Source organism: Phyllobates terribilis, unplaced genomic scaffold (assembly GCF_046119375.1).
Source record: "Phyllobates terribilis strain yellow unplaced genomic scaffold, ASM4611937v1 Scaffold_11__3_contigs__length_659146591, whole genome shotgun sequence".
Taxonomy (NCBI): Eukaryota; Metazoa; Chordata; class Amphibia; order Anura; family Dendrobatidae; genus Phyllobates; species Phyllobates terribilis.
Window position 1 is genome coordinate 299,109,997 of NW_027362771.1, and position 16,141 is coordinate 299,126,137.

The following is a 16,141-nucleotide window of genomic DNA, read 5'->3' on the forward strand; positions in this document are numbered from 1 at the left end:
ACTGGGCCGGCCCAGACTCCACAGCATCTGACCTCCTCTGCTGCAGCCGCTGAGTTCCTGAGGGACCCTGCCTCCTGTGACCCTCGCTCCACTGCCCCCCAGGTAAGATACTGTAGCACCCTGAGGATTCGGCTGCTACAGGGGTATTGCACCTCAACCCAGAGGTGTGATATTCCACTCCCGGGTAAGGATGGAGTGTGGAGCTGAGCTCAGAAGGCTGCATGCACTACACACATCCCATTTCCGGAGGGCAGACCAACGGTACTCCCACTTAGAAATGTGCAGGTACGATTGAGTCTGTTCCTGGCTGGAGTGGGAGGGGGGTGGAACATCCCAGTAGTGTAGGGGCAGATAGGGGGAGCAGTCTGGGTAGTGCTAGGAGCTCATTGGGTGCTGGTCACCTGAGCTCACACATAGAGGGAGTATATAAGGTGGGCACCATCTTAGATCAGGGTCTTTGCAGAGGAGTCTTTTGTAGAAGGCTGGTCAGTCTGTCAGTCTTTGCAGAGGAAGAGAGCAGAGGAGCAGAGCAGCCCCAAGGCCAAGAGTGAGAGAGGAGAAAGAAAGATCCAGAGGGGGAGAAAGAAGGAACTCCAAGAGCCCAAATTAGACCAGAGGGTGAAGAGTTGGCAACAGGGTACCGGATCCCAAGCTGGCAGAGGCTACAGCACACCTTAGCCAGGAACCGGAGGTCGTGGGCAGGATTGATCTGCCACGATCACCCACTAAATCCACCCGGAAGGCAGACCACGCATAGGGTCAGGGAACCCAGTGACAAGGGTTTACCACCAAGAGGCCCGAGGGAGCCGGACATAGGTGGATCCCTGGTGGGGAAGGCCAGAGACGAGGACAGGACAGAAAGGGAGCTCAGAACCACGCTTCAGAACTACTTGGGGGTTGGCCGAGTCCAGGACCTGGTGGACGCAGCACGGCTCGGGTGGTCACTTAAGGCCGGAGTGACCGGTACAAGAACAGCAGTAAGTAAACAAACCCTGAACTGCACAGCCCGACTCTGACTCTCATTACCATCCTCACTGCACCTCCACAACCACCATCCTCTGCACCTGACCCCCTGAGGCTATACCCCTCCCGTTGGGGGTTATACTACCTGGGCTGCACAAACACCATCAGCCTCAGCGGACCCTGCTGCAGCGGCGGCCGTAGTGACCGCAATTCAACGGGTGGCGTAGTCGACATAAAGAACTTTAGTAACATCAGTAAGGACTGCCACACACTGAGCTTGACACCCTGGGCACGGACCGGGTCACAGCCACTCGGAGACTACAACCCCCATCTGATCCGGCTCCGGGTATCCCTAACAACACTGGCCCAGGGGGCGCGTCAACTTTGGCGTAGTCGGCAGGATTACGTGCCCGCAACAACCGGGTACTGCGTGCCTGAAGAAAAGTACATCGATACCTTAAAAAGAAGTCTCCTGCCGGTTCCGGAGGGTCCCCGCCATCGGGCCCCATCACAGGTCGTTTCCCGCCGGTTGTCCGCCATTTGCAGCTTTTTCCCGCCATCCATGGAGTTTCCCGCCACTGGGAGACGATTCCCGCCATTTCCGAAGATTTCCCGCCTTGGAAGAACGGACGCCATTATGGGCGTGCCAGAGGGTGGCAAGATGTCACCTCCCATCGTGGGCCAGGTCGAAGAATGGCGCCAAAAGCGGAAACCGCCCCCACCAACAGAGACTGTGATGCTGGAAGTGTCCATCAGCGTAAGAGAACTGCCCCTGGAACTGACAATCACTAAGTTGCCCCGGGACCACCCTCGATGTGGGCGGAGACAGAAGAAGAGAACAAAGATGGGTGTCACCTGGAGGAGTCTGGAGAGAGCGCACCCGGAGACAAGACGTCTGGAAGAGAGTCCAGAGAAAGCACACCCGGAGATGGAGGGAGAGCCAGGCAGCACCGACCCAGTGGTCAGGAGCCTGATGCAGGCCGCCACTCCAGGCAGCACCGACCCAGTGGTCAGGAGCCTGTTGCCGGTCGCCATTCCAGAAGGCCGGCTGGAGACAGCGGGAGGAGAGCAGAGCAGCACCGACCCGTTGGTCAGGAGCCTGCTAGAAGCAACGACCCCACTGGGCTTAGTGGAGGTCTTGGCACAGCTCCCCCGAGATCGGGAGTGTGCACAGACTGCGCTGGAGGGCCTCGCACGGAGGATGGCCCGGGTGCAGCGAGAGACGTTAGCAGAATGGAGCCGTGAGATGGCCCAGCAGACAAGAACCCGTCAGCGGAGCACGCCACCCGAGACGAGGAGACAGACCGCCTCTGAGGATGGCGCAGGAGGACTGAAGGCCGGAGACGGCGCCGAGAAGGGAGCCGAACGAAAGGAGGCAGGTAAAGGGGACGTCTCTACCCCAAACCGGGAAACCGCGTACCTGCCCCAGCTCCCCGTCGCAGAGCCCGAAGTATCCCCTGCCGTGCCCGTCGCTGCAACGTCACCGCCGCAGACTAGGCCTCAAACGGGAGCCGCGACCCCTGTGACGTCACACGCCTCGACCCCGAGCGTGACCAAGCAGGAAGTACCATCGGCCTGGTCGCAAGGCCCAGTACCCCCGGGCGCCGCAATACCAACAGCGCCCCCTACCTCCGCGGAGCCACCGGCCTGGTCGCAGGGCCAAGTAACACAGGGCGCCGCCGTCCTTACGGTGCCCTTTACTTTCAAAGTGCCCCAAGCCTGGTCGCAAGGCTTGGGCAACCCGGGCGCCGCTACCACCACAGCGCCCGTAACATCAAGAGTGCCGCACCTGGGTGAAGACCTGTTCGCCCAACATACGTGCCCGGATGGGCAGCCCTTCATATGGCCACCGGAGTTTCACCATCCTCGACTCCGGAAAGAGAGACCCCTAGACGAACCCCTGATCCCGGCTCCAAAGCCCATAAAGAGGATCTCGCCCCCGCTAGAAGAGACCCAGTTTGAGTGGGACCCCACCGGAGAAGACCTCATGGGGTTCACTCAGGAGACTCGGGCAGCCGCAGCGGAGCGTGCAGAGTGCTGCCGCCAGCAGCTCGAGGTCTTTGAGAGGGAGCGGAGAGAGAAGCGGGTACGGGAACAGCAAGCCCAAGTCAGGAGCGCGGAGCAGAAGAGCCGGACCAGGAGAGACCCCCGTGCAGCGCATGGTCCCCGTACCATCGGGACTGTAATAAAATTTAATCTGCAGCATGGGTGGGGTTTCATCAGGGATCACAGCACCCCAGGCGACGTCTTCGTGACAAGAAGAGACGTTGAGTCCCACCTACCGGAGGGACACAGAGGACGTGACCTGTATTTAGGGGACGAGGTCACCTTCACCCGGCACAAGTGTGCCAAAGGACCCTACGCCCTCCATGTGCATCGCCTGACGGAGGAGGAGCTGCGGTGTGAGGAGGAGCAAGAGGACCCGGACGAGTCTGAACCAGAACCTGGAACCAATCACAAAGAAAGAGCAGGAGGACGCCGTCGTTGAGTACGGTAGTATAGAGACTGTATATAGTTGCCCGTCGGGGCACAGTGAACCGTTGCTGCTAATATAGTCCCCGTTGGGACCAGAGAACTGAACTGTTAACCCGTGTGTCCCTATTCCCACTGACCGAGGACTGAGAACGGTCAATCCTCCCTAATACCTGGCCGAGGACTGAGAGCGGCCATATCCCCTTGTATATAGTTGCGCTTCCTAAAGCGCCCCCTTCCGGTTTTATAGGGAACTGTTTGATTCCAAGAGAGACTGTCGCACTTTACCCGGTCACAAGTTGCACAGTGACTGGAGGAACCAGAAGACAAGAATGTTTTTATGAAAAGTTTATATGAAAAGTTTATGCTGATATATATGGTGTTTTATATGTTTTATATGTTTATGTTTATGAAAAAAAAAAAATGTATGTTTTGGATGTTTTATATCTTACAGCCCGAGGACGTGCTGTGATTTACCAGGGGGGAATGTAGCACCCTGAGGATTCGGCTGCTACAGGGGTATTGCACCTCAACCCAGAGGTGTGATATTCCACTCCCGGGTAAGGATGGAGTGTGGAGCTGAGCTCAGAAGGCTGCATGCACTACACACATCCCATTTCCGGAGGGCAGACCAACGGTACTCCCACTTAGAAATGTGCAGGTACGATTGAGTCTGTTCCTGGCTGGAGTGGGAGGGGGGTGGAACATCCCAGTAGTGTAGGGGCAGATAGGGGGAGCAGTCTGGGTAGTGCTAGGAGCTCATTGGGTGCTGGTCACCTGAGCTCACACATAGAGGGAGTATATAAGGTGGGCACCATCTTAGATCAGGGTCTTTGCAGAGGAGTCTTTTGTAGAAGGCTGGTCAGTCTGTCAGTCTTTGCAGAGGAAGAGAGCAGAGGAGCAGAGCAGCCCCAAGGCCAAGAGTGAGAGAGGAGAAAGAAAGATCCAGAGGGGGAGAAAGAAGGAACTCCAAGAGCCCAAATTAGACCAGAGGGTGAAGAGTTGGCAACAGGGTACCGGATCCCAAGCTGGCAGAGGCTACAGCACACCTTAGCCAGGAACCGGAGGTCGTGGGCAGGATTGATCTGCCACGATCACCCACTAAATCCACCCGGAAGGCAGACCACGCATAGGGTCAGGGAACCCAGTGACAAGGGTTTACCACCAAGAGGCCCGAGGGAGCCGGACATAGGTGGATCCCTGGTGGGGAAGGCCAGAGACGAGGACAGGACAGAAAGGGAGCTCAGAACCACGCTCCAGAACTACTTGGGGGTTGGCCGAGTCCAGGACCTGGTGGACGCAGCACGGCTCGGGTGGTCACTTAAGGCCGGAGTGACCGGTACAAGAACAGCAGTAAGTAAACAAACCCTGAACTGCACAGCCCGACTCTGACTCTCATTACCATCCTCACTGCACCTCCACAACCACCATCCTCTGCACCTGACCCCCTGAGGCTATACCCCTCCCGTTGGGGGTTATACTACCTGGGCTGCACAAACACCATCAGCCTCAGCGGACCCTGCTGCAGCGGCGGCCGTAGTGACCGCAATTCAACGGGTGGCGTAGTCGACATAAAGAACTTTAGTAACATCAGTAAGGACTGCCACACACTGAGCTTGACACCCTGGGCACGGACCGGGTCACAGCCACTCGGAGACTACAACCCCCATCTGATCCGGCTCCGGGTATCCCTAACAACACTGGCCCAGGGGGCGCGTCAATACCATACCTATTCAGACTATGAGATGGACCCCCATCTTATAAAAAATATAATATATATATATTTTCTATTTTCCACCAAAAATTTGGGATGCGTCTTACGTTATTTCTTTGCTCATTAGCTGAAAATGCATTGTAATTTTGCTGTTTCTCCCCTGATATGTGAAAAAATGAATCAGGGCATTTAGCTAGGGCTATCCCTTGACTTGGTTTATCCTCATAGGGCTTAGAGAGGACCTGTTACCAGGTCAAAAGTGTTTGGTTTTCGCTGTTGTTTTATTCCCATTGCTCTCCTAAATATTCAATATTTTGTTTGTTTAAAAATATGCCATTTGGTTCTAGCACCATGGGCTTTTTAATTTTGCGCTATTTTTTATGGTCTTTACAAGGGGTCATGGCTAAGAGGATTCTCTGGTGGCATGTCAATAGTCTGCTCTGTATCAATAGTCTGTGAGCACTGCCCCCTTGGTTAACACCATAAAAATTTACCGTGGGCCGCATGTATCAGCCACTATCACACTGCCATGCTTTTAATAGTTGCCGGGGGCTGTGATTCGCACTATTGACTAGTTGTACAGGTGGGTCCCACCCGCTATATGTGCACGTAGGCAGATGCTTGCCAGTCACTGTCAGTGGGTGGGGAGAAGCCGCCGAGGACCAGCCTCTTCGACTAGTTACCAGTTCATCTCGGTCCCCCAGCGACTATTAAAAGTATGTTTTTCTCTGAAACGCTGCGGTTTCATGACCATGATCGTACAGCCAATGGCAGACACATGCTGCCCACGGTTTGGGCAGCATGTATCAGGTGACAGGTTCACTTTAAAAAGGCCTATATCTCTTGAACTGTATGGTGGATTTAAAAACAAACAAAAACAAATTACTCAGAGAGCAGCAGAGAGCCCCTTTTCCAACAGCCATAACTTTTTTTTATTTCTCCATCAATATAGCGGTATGAAGGTTGTTTTTTTTTGCTGAATGAGTTGTACGTTTGAATGAGATCATTACCGTATTTTTCGGACTATAAGACGCACCAGATCATAAGACGCACCTAGGTTTTAGAGGAGGAAAATAAAAAAAAAAAAATTAAGCAAAAAATGTGTTCATGATGCACTTTTAAGGGGGAGGGTGTCTTCTGCTGACACTAGTATAGGGGTAATGTTCCCCAATTCTGACAATATCCCCCATCCTGGTATATATGCCCCCCCTTCCTTTTATACGTGGTCCCCATCCCCATCCTGGCATGCCTGGCATCCCTCCATCCTGGTATGCATGGAACCCCTCCATCCTGGTATGCATGGCACCCCTCATCCTTATCCTGGTATGCATGGCACCCCTCATCCCTATCCTGGTATGCATGGCACCCCTAATCCCTATCCTGATATGCATGGCACCCCTCCTCCTTATCCTGGTATGCATGGCACCCCTCATCCCTGTGCTGGTGTGCATGGAACCCCTCATCCCTATCCTGGTATGCATGGCACCCCTCATCCCTATCCTGGTATGCATGGCACCCCTCATCCCCATCCTGGTATGCATGGCACAGCAATCCCCATCCTCGTATGCATAGCACCCCTCATCCCTATCTTGATATGCATGGCACCCCTCATACCTGTCCTGGTATGCATGGCCCCCTCATCCCTTTCCTGGTATGCATGGCACCCCTCATCCTTATCCTGGTATGTATGGCCCCTCATCCTTATCCTGGTATGTATGCCCCCCTCAGCATTATCCTGGTATGTATGGCCCCCTCATCTTTATCCTGTTATGTATGCCCCCTCATCCTTATCCTAGTATGCATGGTCCCCCTAATCCCCATCATGCTGCACATAAAAAAAACCCCAAAAACTCCTACTCACCTTTCTTCTCTCCTCCAGCGCTGCATTCTGTCTGCCCGCACTGATCTCTCCATGTGAGCCTCGCATGACATCACTACTATGCGCGGCTCACAAGGAGAGATCAGCTGCCGGAAGTCACTGCTCCCCACGCCGGGACTGTGTGCACGGGGAGCAGTGACTTAATGCTGCTTAATAGCTGGAACACAGCGTAGCCGCCACGCGGCTCCTGCTGCTCCTGGGCTACCTCGTGTGCCCGCTTATTAAAGAGCATGAATATTCACCCCTCCCCATGCCCATGGGCGTGGAGAGAGGTTGAATAATCATGCCCGTTAACATCGGGCACATGCGATCGCCCGGTAGCAGCAGGAGCCGCGCTGCTGATACACTGTGTGCCGGCTATTAAGGAGCATGCCATGAATGTTGACTGCTCCCCACGCCCCATGTGCATGTCACTTGAGCACTCGCGATACTCGGTGCATACTCGAGCACCCAATGCAAATTTTACCACATACGGAACGGAATTAAAAAAGACAAAAAAAACAATTCCTGAATTGTTGGATTTTGTTTATTCTGAACTTGATGCATCGGTTGCAAACTCAAGTAGCGAGCACTTACGCTCAAGACTAATGACAGCTTATTCAATATGATGACTTAATGTTATCAAATTCTGTGTCGTACCTCTGGGTTCAAAATGTTCACTTTACCCCTTGATAGTTTCCAAAATGGGTTCACTTTTGGGGGGTTTCCACTGTTTAATAGCATCAGGGGCTCTCCAAACGCAACATGGTGTTCACTCCAGCAAATTTTGCGTTCAAAAAGTCACACAGTGCTCCTTCCCTTCTGAACCCTGCTGTGTGCCCAAACAGTGTTTTTTCCCCACATAAAGGGTATCTGCATACTCAGGAGAAATTGCACAACAAATTTTATGGTGCAATTTCTCCTATTTCCCTTATGAAAATGCAAAATTGGGGGCTGAAAAACATTGAGGGCTGTCGTTTTTATAATGGAGTCACTTTTGGGTATTTTCTGTCATATAGACCCCTCAAAGTGACTTCAAATGTAATGCGGTCCCTAAAAAAATTGTTTTGTAAATTTGGTTGGAAAAATGATGCATAAACTTGTAAGCCTTATAACTTCCTAACAAAAAATTGGTTGGTTCCAAAATTGTGCTGATGTAAAGTAGACATGTGGGAAATGTTATTTATTAACTATTTTGTGTGAATACAGTACAGACCAAAAGTTTGGACACACCTTCTCATTTAAAGATTTTTCTGTATTTTCATGACTATGAAAATTGTACATTCACACTGAAGGCATCAAAACTATAAATTAACACATGTGGAATTATATACTTAACAAAAAAGTGTGAAACAACTGAAAATATGTCTTATATTATAGGTTCTTCAAAGTAGCCACCTTTTGCTTTGATGACTGCTTTGCACACTCTTGGCATTCTCTTGATGAGCTTCAAGAGGCAGGCATGATAGTGCAGCAAAATCTTAGCCACACCAAGGGTGTCTCCTCATTTACGAATTAAGAGTTATTTTCTCAGGCACTGTGCTAGTAACAGGTGCAGTGCTAGTATGGTCGTTATGGGGCTAAGTACCCTACAACACTGTATAGCCCATTTAAAATGCATTTTGGGGGTGAAAGACTCCCTTTTCAAATGCTGAACTTGAGAATTAGAAGCTGAAAGCTCATAGTAGACTAACACATTGCAGGTGCTATACACTATAAAGAACATTGTCACTTCCCTTCCCTTGCAGTTCTGTATTCTTTTGATGTTCTGACATAGCTCATTATAGTCTTGTGTTTTAATTTGTGCTATGCAGTAAACATGACAATCTTCAAATTATCTAATGAATGAATGTAATAACAGATAATGTACAGCAATTAAAACAGATATTTTGGATGTCTGTGAAGTAGACATCTAACTGCTTTAATATAAAATAATATTGTTTTCTTTTAATAGCTTATGTTTCCCCTACTCAAATGGCAAATTGACTGACTACATCTAAATGTTCAAAAAATAATGACACAAAGCATAAATTATTTATTCTGTTTACATTATGTTTAATATGCAGAAAATATGCCACCATTGGCATGCTAGGTAAAACCTGTAGAGAAAAATCACAAATAAATATCATAATATTTCAAGTAAATTTACAATTTTGTGTTGGGACTTATTCATAGCCAACCGCGGTCAAGTAAGACACCGCTGTTCTACTGTCGCCAGAAACGATAGCCCACACTCAACTGGGCATCTACTCTCTGTCCACCAGGTCATCTAAAATGAAATACTGTTGCTGTCAAGGCTGCTGTTGCTGGCCCTACAGTGCCTGTCCACTGTGTTTTAAAGTTAGAATGTTCTGCTGCTGGGAACCGTACACAAACATGAAAAAGCTCCAAAAATAGGGCAAATGTTTTGTTTTCTCTTAATTGAGAAGCCATTACTTTTTTGCTTTAAAAACAGCACCACTGTTTTTGGTCCCTAAATAAAGCCATAATATTTGCACGACGTGTTGACAAAGCCATTGCTTTTTCACTTTGAAGACAGCTAGACTGTTTTTGTTCCCTAAAAAAAATGTTTGGATGGCTTAGTTGGCCTTTGTAGCTGCATAATGATTTTGAGAATAGCAAACCTGTTGCAAATCCCAAAAATGGATAACTTTTTTACTCCTAGTTAAGAAGCCATTGCTTCTTCACTTTAAAAACAGCACAGTTGTTTTTGCTCCCTAAATAAAAGGAAAAATTTGAGATGGCTTGTGAAAACCACTCACATTTAGCAAAGAAAAAGCTATTAATACTCCCCAAAGTTTTTTTTTCCAATGTGTGGTGGGCCTAGAAACAGTGATCCAGATTGTCAGTATCTGAATTTTTTTCATTTTATTTCCACACTGTGCTTTCAAAAAAGCTTGAAAGACCTTCGGGGGCATTTTAAGACATTATTAATATATTATTTTTATTGCTGATTTCTCCTGTAATTTGGGCCAGTATATTAGTCTCAGTAATGAGGGAATTTCAGCCTCCTGCCTACACAGCTAACTGGGTCTCGTAGTGATCACATGTTCCCTGGGTCCGATAGAGAAAGCACAGTCAGTCCATAGATGGACTTCTCCACAAGAGGCCCTCATTACATACAAACACCTCCACCCTTCCACCTCATACCACCAGAGGGAGCCCGTTAGGGATATATATATGGAGGGTGGAGCCAGGTAGTTCAGGCAGTCAGGCAGAGTCAGAGAGTCTAAGAGCGTGCTGACGCTGAGAGCAGCGAAGACGCAGCACAGCTGCTGCTGTGTTCTGAGGGCCCCGAGTGTGGCCGACGGCGAGGAGGAGAGGAGAGAGGAGTTGAGGGGGCAGAGGAGCATCATAGGCTCACCCCGAATATACAAACCGGGCACCGGGTCCGCGCCTACAGGGTCCTTTATACTCAGTAGGGATCACCGGCATACCAGGAGGACTACAAGTCCCTGGCCAACCTGAAGCTAAACCCTTAACAGGATCAGGAACCACGAAGGCCCCAGCGTTACCAGGGATAGTGGTTGCCAGCAGAAGGTCCTACTACCAAGCGACAGGTGAAAGAACAGCACGACACACAAGCTAGACCCAGTTGCAGGCTGGCCAGGAGCATACAGAGAGGCAGACACGGACCAGGAGGCCTTATACCCGCTCACTGGGGAGAAGTCCTGAAGTGCACCCACCCTACTGAGTACCCTGGACCATACCTGACAGCCGCACCAGTAAAGGTATTCAAGCGAATCCCCTGTCTCTGTCAGTTACTCCTGCTGCGCCATTCCGCCTGCACTACAGGTCCCAGCATCACCACCCACCATCAAACTCTGCCCTGCCCTGAGGCCCGCTCCACCTGTGGGGAGCCGTTCCATCCCAGCTGCCTTATCAACTGCCTCAGAGGTCTGCAGCAGCGCTGGTGCAAATGACCAGAAACCACAGGTGGCATCACGATCGAACTATAAACCCCCTATAAACTTTCCCCCTTTTAGTTGACCGCCCTGGGCCACGGACCGGGCCAGCCACTGTGACATAACCCTTTCCCCAAGCATCTATCGGCCCAGACTCCGAGTACCCCTTTGCCTTGGGGGCGCAACAACTTCTGGCGTCACAAACAGGATTTCGTGCCGTTATCACTGGGTACTGTGTGCCTTATATGGACTGTATTCCTACACTGAATGTGGCGCCCGCCCCAGAAGAACGGGCGCCATTATGTGCATGATCAAAGACAACAATATGGAACCTCCCATCGTGGGCCAGGTCCCAGAATGGTGCCAAATGCACAACCCGCCCCTTGCAACTGTGACCGTCTGCATAGATGTGTCCGTCAAGGCGGGGAGGACGTCCCAGGGAGTGACCGACAGCAGGCTGCCATGGGACCGCCCCTGAAAGGGGAGGGGAGGAGGAGAGAAGAAATGGAGACAGGGTGTGGTCTTGACCAGTCTAGACAGACCGAACCCGGCAGCCAGCATGGACGGAAGCCAGGATCAAGCCACCGCCTCTGGCCTGCAGCAGCAAGTGTCCCCCCTCACCCTGGAGGGAGAAACAAGTAAACTTTCTCCGGAGGATGCGGAGTTCCTCCAGAGCGAGATCCAGGAGCTGAGCCAGCAGGTGGAATGGGCTCAGTAAACAGCGGTCGCCAGGTGGAAGAAGGAGCTGCTGGAAAAGTTAGCAGCTTGGCGGCAGCCAGCCCTGGGTACCATTCACAGCGCCCCAGCCCCGGCGGAGCCAGATGAGCGCCAGGAGGCCATGTGCAGCACAGGAACAGGTAGTAAGAGTCCCCCTGTCCCGGGCGCTGCAAGCGCCGACCTGCTCCTGGGCCTCCTACAGCAGCATCCCCCGTACCCAGCCATGTACAACCTGGAGCAACTGCTCAGCCTGGAACCTCCACCCCCAGGCGCTGACTCCGAGGACCTCCTGCTCGGCTCCCTTCCGGAACCGCCACCTCCGAAACCCGAATGGGTGTACGGCGCACCCTCCTTCGATTGGTTCACCAGGTTCGAGGACCAGCAGCAGCACCCGCTACTCCCGACACTAGCGCCCCCGGTTGCCTGCCCCAGCGGAGAAGAGTATAGGTGGGACAACCAGGAGGGGGACCTGATGGGGTTCCCGGAGGAGACCCAAGCTCAGGCGCTGGCAAGGAAGGAGTTCTGCCAACTGGAGCTCCTCACAACTGGAGAAGGAGCGGCGCACTCGGCGGGCGTGCTGTGAGCGGTTAGAGGCCTGGAACAAAGCCGCAAAGGCTCAAGTGCGGCAGGCGGAATCTGCCCACCCTAGTCCCCGTGAAGAGGAACTGGTCGTAAAATTCGACTTGAAGGCTGGGTGGGGCTTCATCCGCGATCCCAACTTCAGCAGGGATATTTTTGTGAACCGGCAGGATGTTGAGCCCTATCTGGAACAGGGCCACCCCGACCGGAATGTGTACCCCGGTGACCGTGTCACCTACACTCGGCACCATGGGCAACGTGGGTGGTATGCCCTCCAGGTATACCGCGTGGTCGAGGAGGAAGAGGACATGCCCCCGCAGTTCATGACTGATGACCCGGCTGGGTCAGCCAGCGAAAATCAGAAATACCCCAGGCTGGGAACCCATTACTAAGTACAGTGAGTGGGACTGAACACTGTAAATAGTCACCCGTAAGGGTACAGAAATTTAAAGTTTGTTTTATGTGTGCATAATTACCCGTCAGGGTATACAGACTTCAGGCTGAGGACTGTGAGCAGCCAAGAACTGATTTTGTACATAGTTTTGCACTTCTTAAAGTGCCCTCTACTGGTTTTATATTCGTAACCAAGTGACCTCAGAATACAAACCCGTTTGGCGTGGCGGAAGACGTGGTCCAGCACCAGGATCACTTATGCCCTGTAGCCACGCCCAGAGCCTACGTTGAGGGTTTTCAGACGGGTCCCTCATGTTACTCTTGTTACATCTTGTTACATCATCGGTGAAATGGACACCTGGTTACGAGACAGATAATTATTGTTTTAATAATTATTGTTATTGTTGTTAACCTATTTTACAAAATGCTTCAGTCCGGGAGTACTGAATTGTACTAGGGGGGAATGTGGCACCCTGCTGTTCACAGGTACCACCCCCGCAGATCACATATGTGCCAAGTGACCACTTCATTCAAGAATATTGAAAGAAACATTGTAGTGTAAGACAATTCAGTGTACAAAATTAAAACAATATTCTAATAGTGATGGGCGGACCCGTGGATGTTTTGGGTCCGTCGGGGTAGGACGAACATTTAAAAAAGGTTGGTTCGGGTACCAGGACAATACCCAAACTTGTACCCGAACCTGGACCCCATTCAAATGAATGGGGGCCCGAACATCCAGCATTTCCCATGCTGTCATCTGTGTGATAGCGTGGGAAACACCGGCTCTGAACAGCGGTAAGTTAGTTACCGTCGGTCAGAGCACTGCGGTTTCCACGCTGTCACACAGATGACAGTGTGTGAGCCAGCAGCTTTGACCGACGGTAACCTCTCATCAGTGTATGCCTGGTCTCGCTGATAGCAGCGAGAGCAGGCGAGGCTGATGAGAGTATTCAAAATGTAAAAAATTACATGCGGTCCCTCTATTTTTGCTAATCAGCGCAAGTAAAGCTGACAGCTTTGGGTTGTAGCCCCCAGCTGTCAGCTTTATATTGTTTGGTTATCAAAAATAGAGGGATCTCAGGGGGTGTTTTATTATTTTTAATTTTTACAGGAACAAAGAGGGTGAAAGAGGGTGGGAAGTGTTTGTTTTAAATAAAATAATCTGTGTTTTTATTTCAATTAAAGGACTTTACTCTGTGTGTGTTTTCATTACATTTGACTATGGGGGCTATGGAGACATGGGGGTCACTGGGTGCTCTCATCCACTGGCCCAGCTGTCTTCAGAAAGACCGCATGGACAAGGGCCCATCCCACTGAACACCCTCACTCCTTCCCTGTGGGCATAATACTACCCAGACAACACAGGGTGAGGGTAAAACAGTGTGGCAATACTTTATTGAACCACCAACAGACAATAACATATAGAACAGTCCCAGAAAATACACAAGTACACAAAATGGTGCAAACTAAAGAGTCTCACACTTCCGCTGACTCACCGGGATTAGAGCAGCCGCGACTTTGGGACTTCCAGGGCTGACTACTCCCACCAGTGGCACCCCGCTTTTGGTGGGCACCCACAGAGAGGAGGTGACAAAAAGCTTAGGAAGCTGACTGTCCACTGAGGTACGTGACCGGGTGACCAAAGGGTCTCAACCTGGTTTCTCCGAACGTCTCCATGGGTTAAGTGATGGTCTATGGAGCAGATCTGTATTCTTCCAGCGAGGGCCATGGTCCCTTTGGCTGCCATCCCTTAGAATGTCAAATCTGTGTCCCTCTTGATGAAACTATGGTGTCCTGGCTGCTGTCCTGTAGAGTCTCTTTGCAGAAGTATAGAAATCCTTTTTATACTCATATCTGTGTTTAAGGCCATCAACCACAGGTCAAGGGGAAGTTGGGATGAGATTATCTCTCATCATTTGAGTATTTACTCAATCTGCATATTTTGGCCTTCACTATTTTGCAGGTCAACAAGCTACATGGACTTATACAATAGATAATCAACATATTAGCAAACATTGATTATTTAATCACCTTGCGTCCCTATCCTCCAAAGATAGCAACACAATCACCTGTAGGAGCTGATATAATAGGTAATAGGCTCTCAATACCCACTTCTCAAATGGTCCCACATCTAAAACATATAAACATTGTTATGTCACGTGAGCCCTGCAGCCAATCAGCGTCCACACATTTTGATGCTTTGTTTTTTTCTTCCCCTCTTCGAGTAGCCATTTATAATTTTTCCATCAACACACTTAAATGAGGGTGAGTTGTAGTTTTGAATGAAGCTATTCACTTTGCCGTATAATGTACTGAAAAACAGGAAAAAAATTCAAATGTTGTGACATGGTGAAAAAATGTAATTCTGACATTATTTTTTTTACATATGCATACAAGAGGTTTTCCACTACTCGGATAACCCCTTCTCAATTGCTATATTACACCATATAAAATAAAAGCAGCCTATACTCACCTCTGGTGCAGACGCAATTCCAGCAACATCGTCGCTGGGTCTCTGGGTCTCACATGACATTGTGATGTCAAGTGAGCCCTGCAGCCAAACCGCAGCCACTTCATTCTCACTACCTTCGGACGAAACTGACAATCAGAAAAAGTGAGAGCTGCTGGTTCTCTCTGACTTCCTCCAAATGTCAGGCTATTCAAAGAGGAGAAGAAAAAAAAACAAAGCATAAAAATGAAAATTGGCCAAAGCAGGAAGGGGATAAGAATATTTAGCAATAGCAATTTACTTCTCCAGAGTCTGGAATAAGTGTTTGGTCACCCTATGAATTCTCCTTTTCTAGTGCGCTGAACTCCAAACTTGGACAACATAAAAACCCGCTGGACAGTCAAATAATATGCAGTTGCAGTATAAACCTGGAGATGTCAGCAAAACAGCACACATCAAATAAACTTAATCTGCTCTGCCCTGGCTGCAGAACTATTAAAGGTCAAGATAGTAATAAAAATTGAAAGTATGTTTTGCTGAAGAAGCAGACATTCTGGCTCCCACATTTTAAAGCCATTATTGACAATAAGAGAATTACTATTCCATTTATTTAAGCAAGTTATAATGGTTTCTCCATTATTTTCCTTTTCTAAAAATCTTTAAAGGGAACCTGACAAGTGATACATGCTCCCTAATCCACGGGCTGCATGTATCAGATGCTGGATATATGATTTCAGCCAGATATGGTTAACTCTGAAACACTGTGGTCTTTCAGAGAAAAACATAGTTTAAAAGCCGAGAAGGCGAGTCCTTGGTGGCTTCTCCCCACCCGCTCCCAATCAGTGATGGGTCTCTTCTAGTGTATGAATAGGGAAAGTCCTGTCACTACAGGGCAGCAGACGGGAAGGAGTCGATGGGGACTTACTTGTCTGACTAGTCACCCGTGTGGCTTGGTCCCAGGCAGCTAATAAAGTATGTTTTACTCTGAAACGCCACAGCATTTCAGAGTCAAGCGTACCTCACTGAAATCATACAGCCAGTGCCTGATACATGCTGTCCAGGAGTCAGGTTCCCTCTAAATAAACACT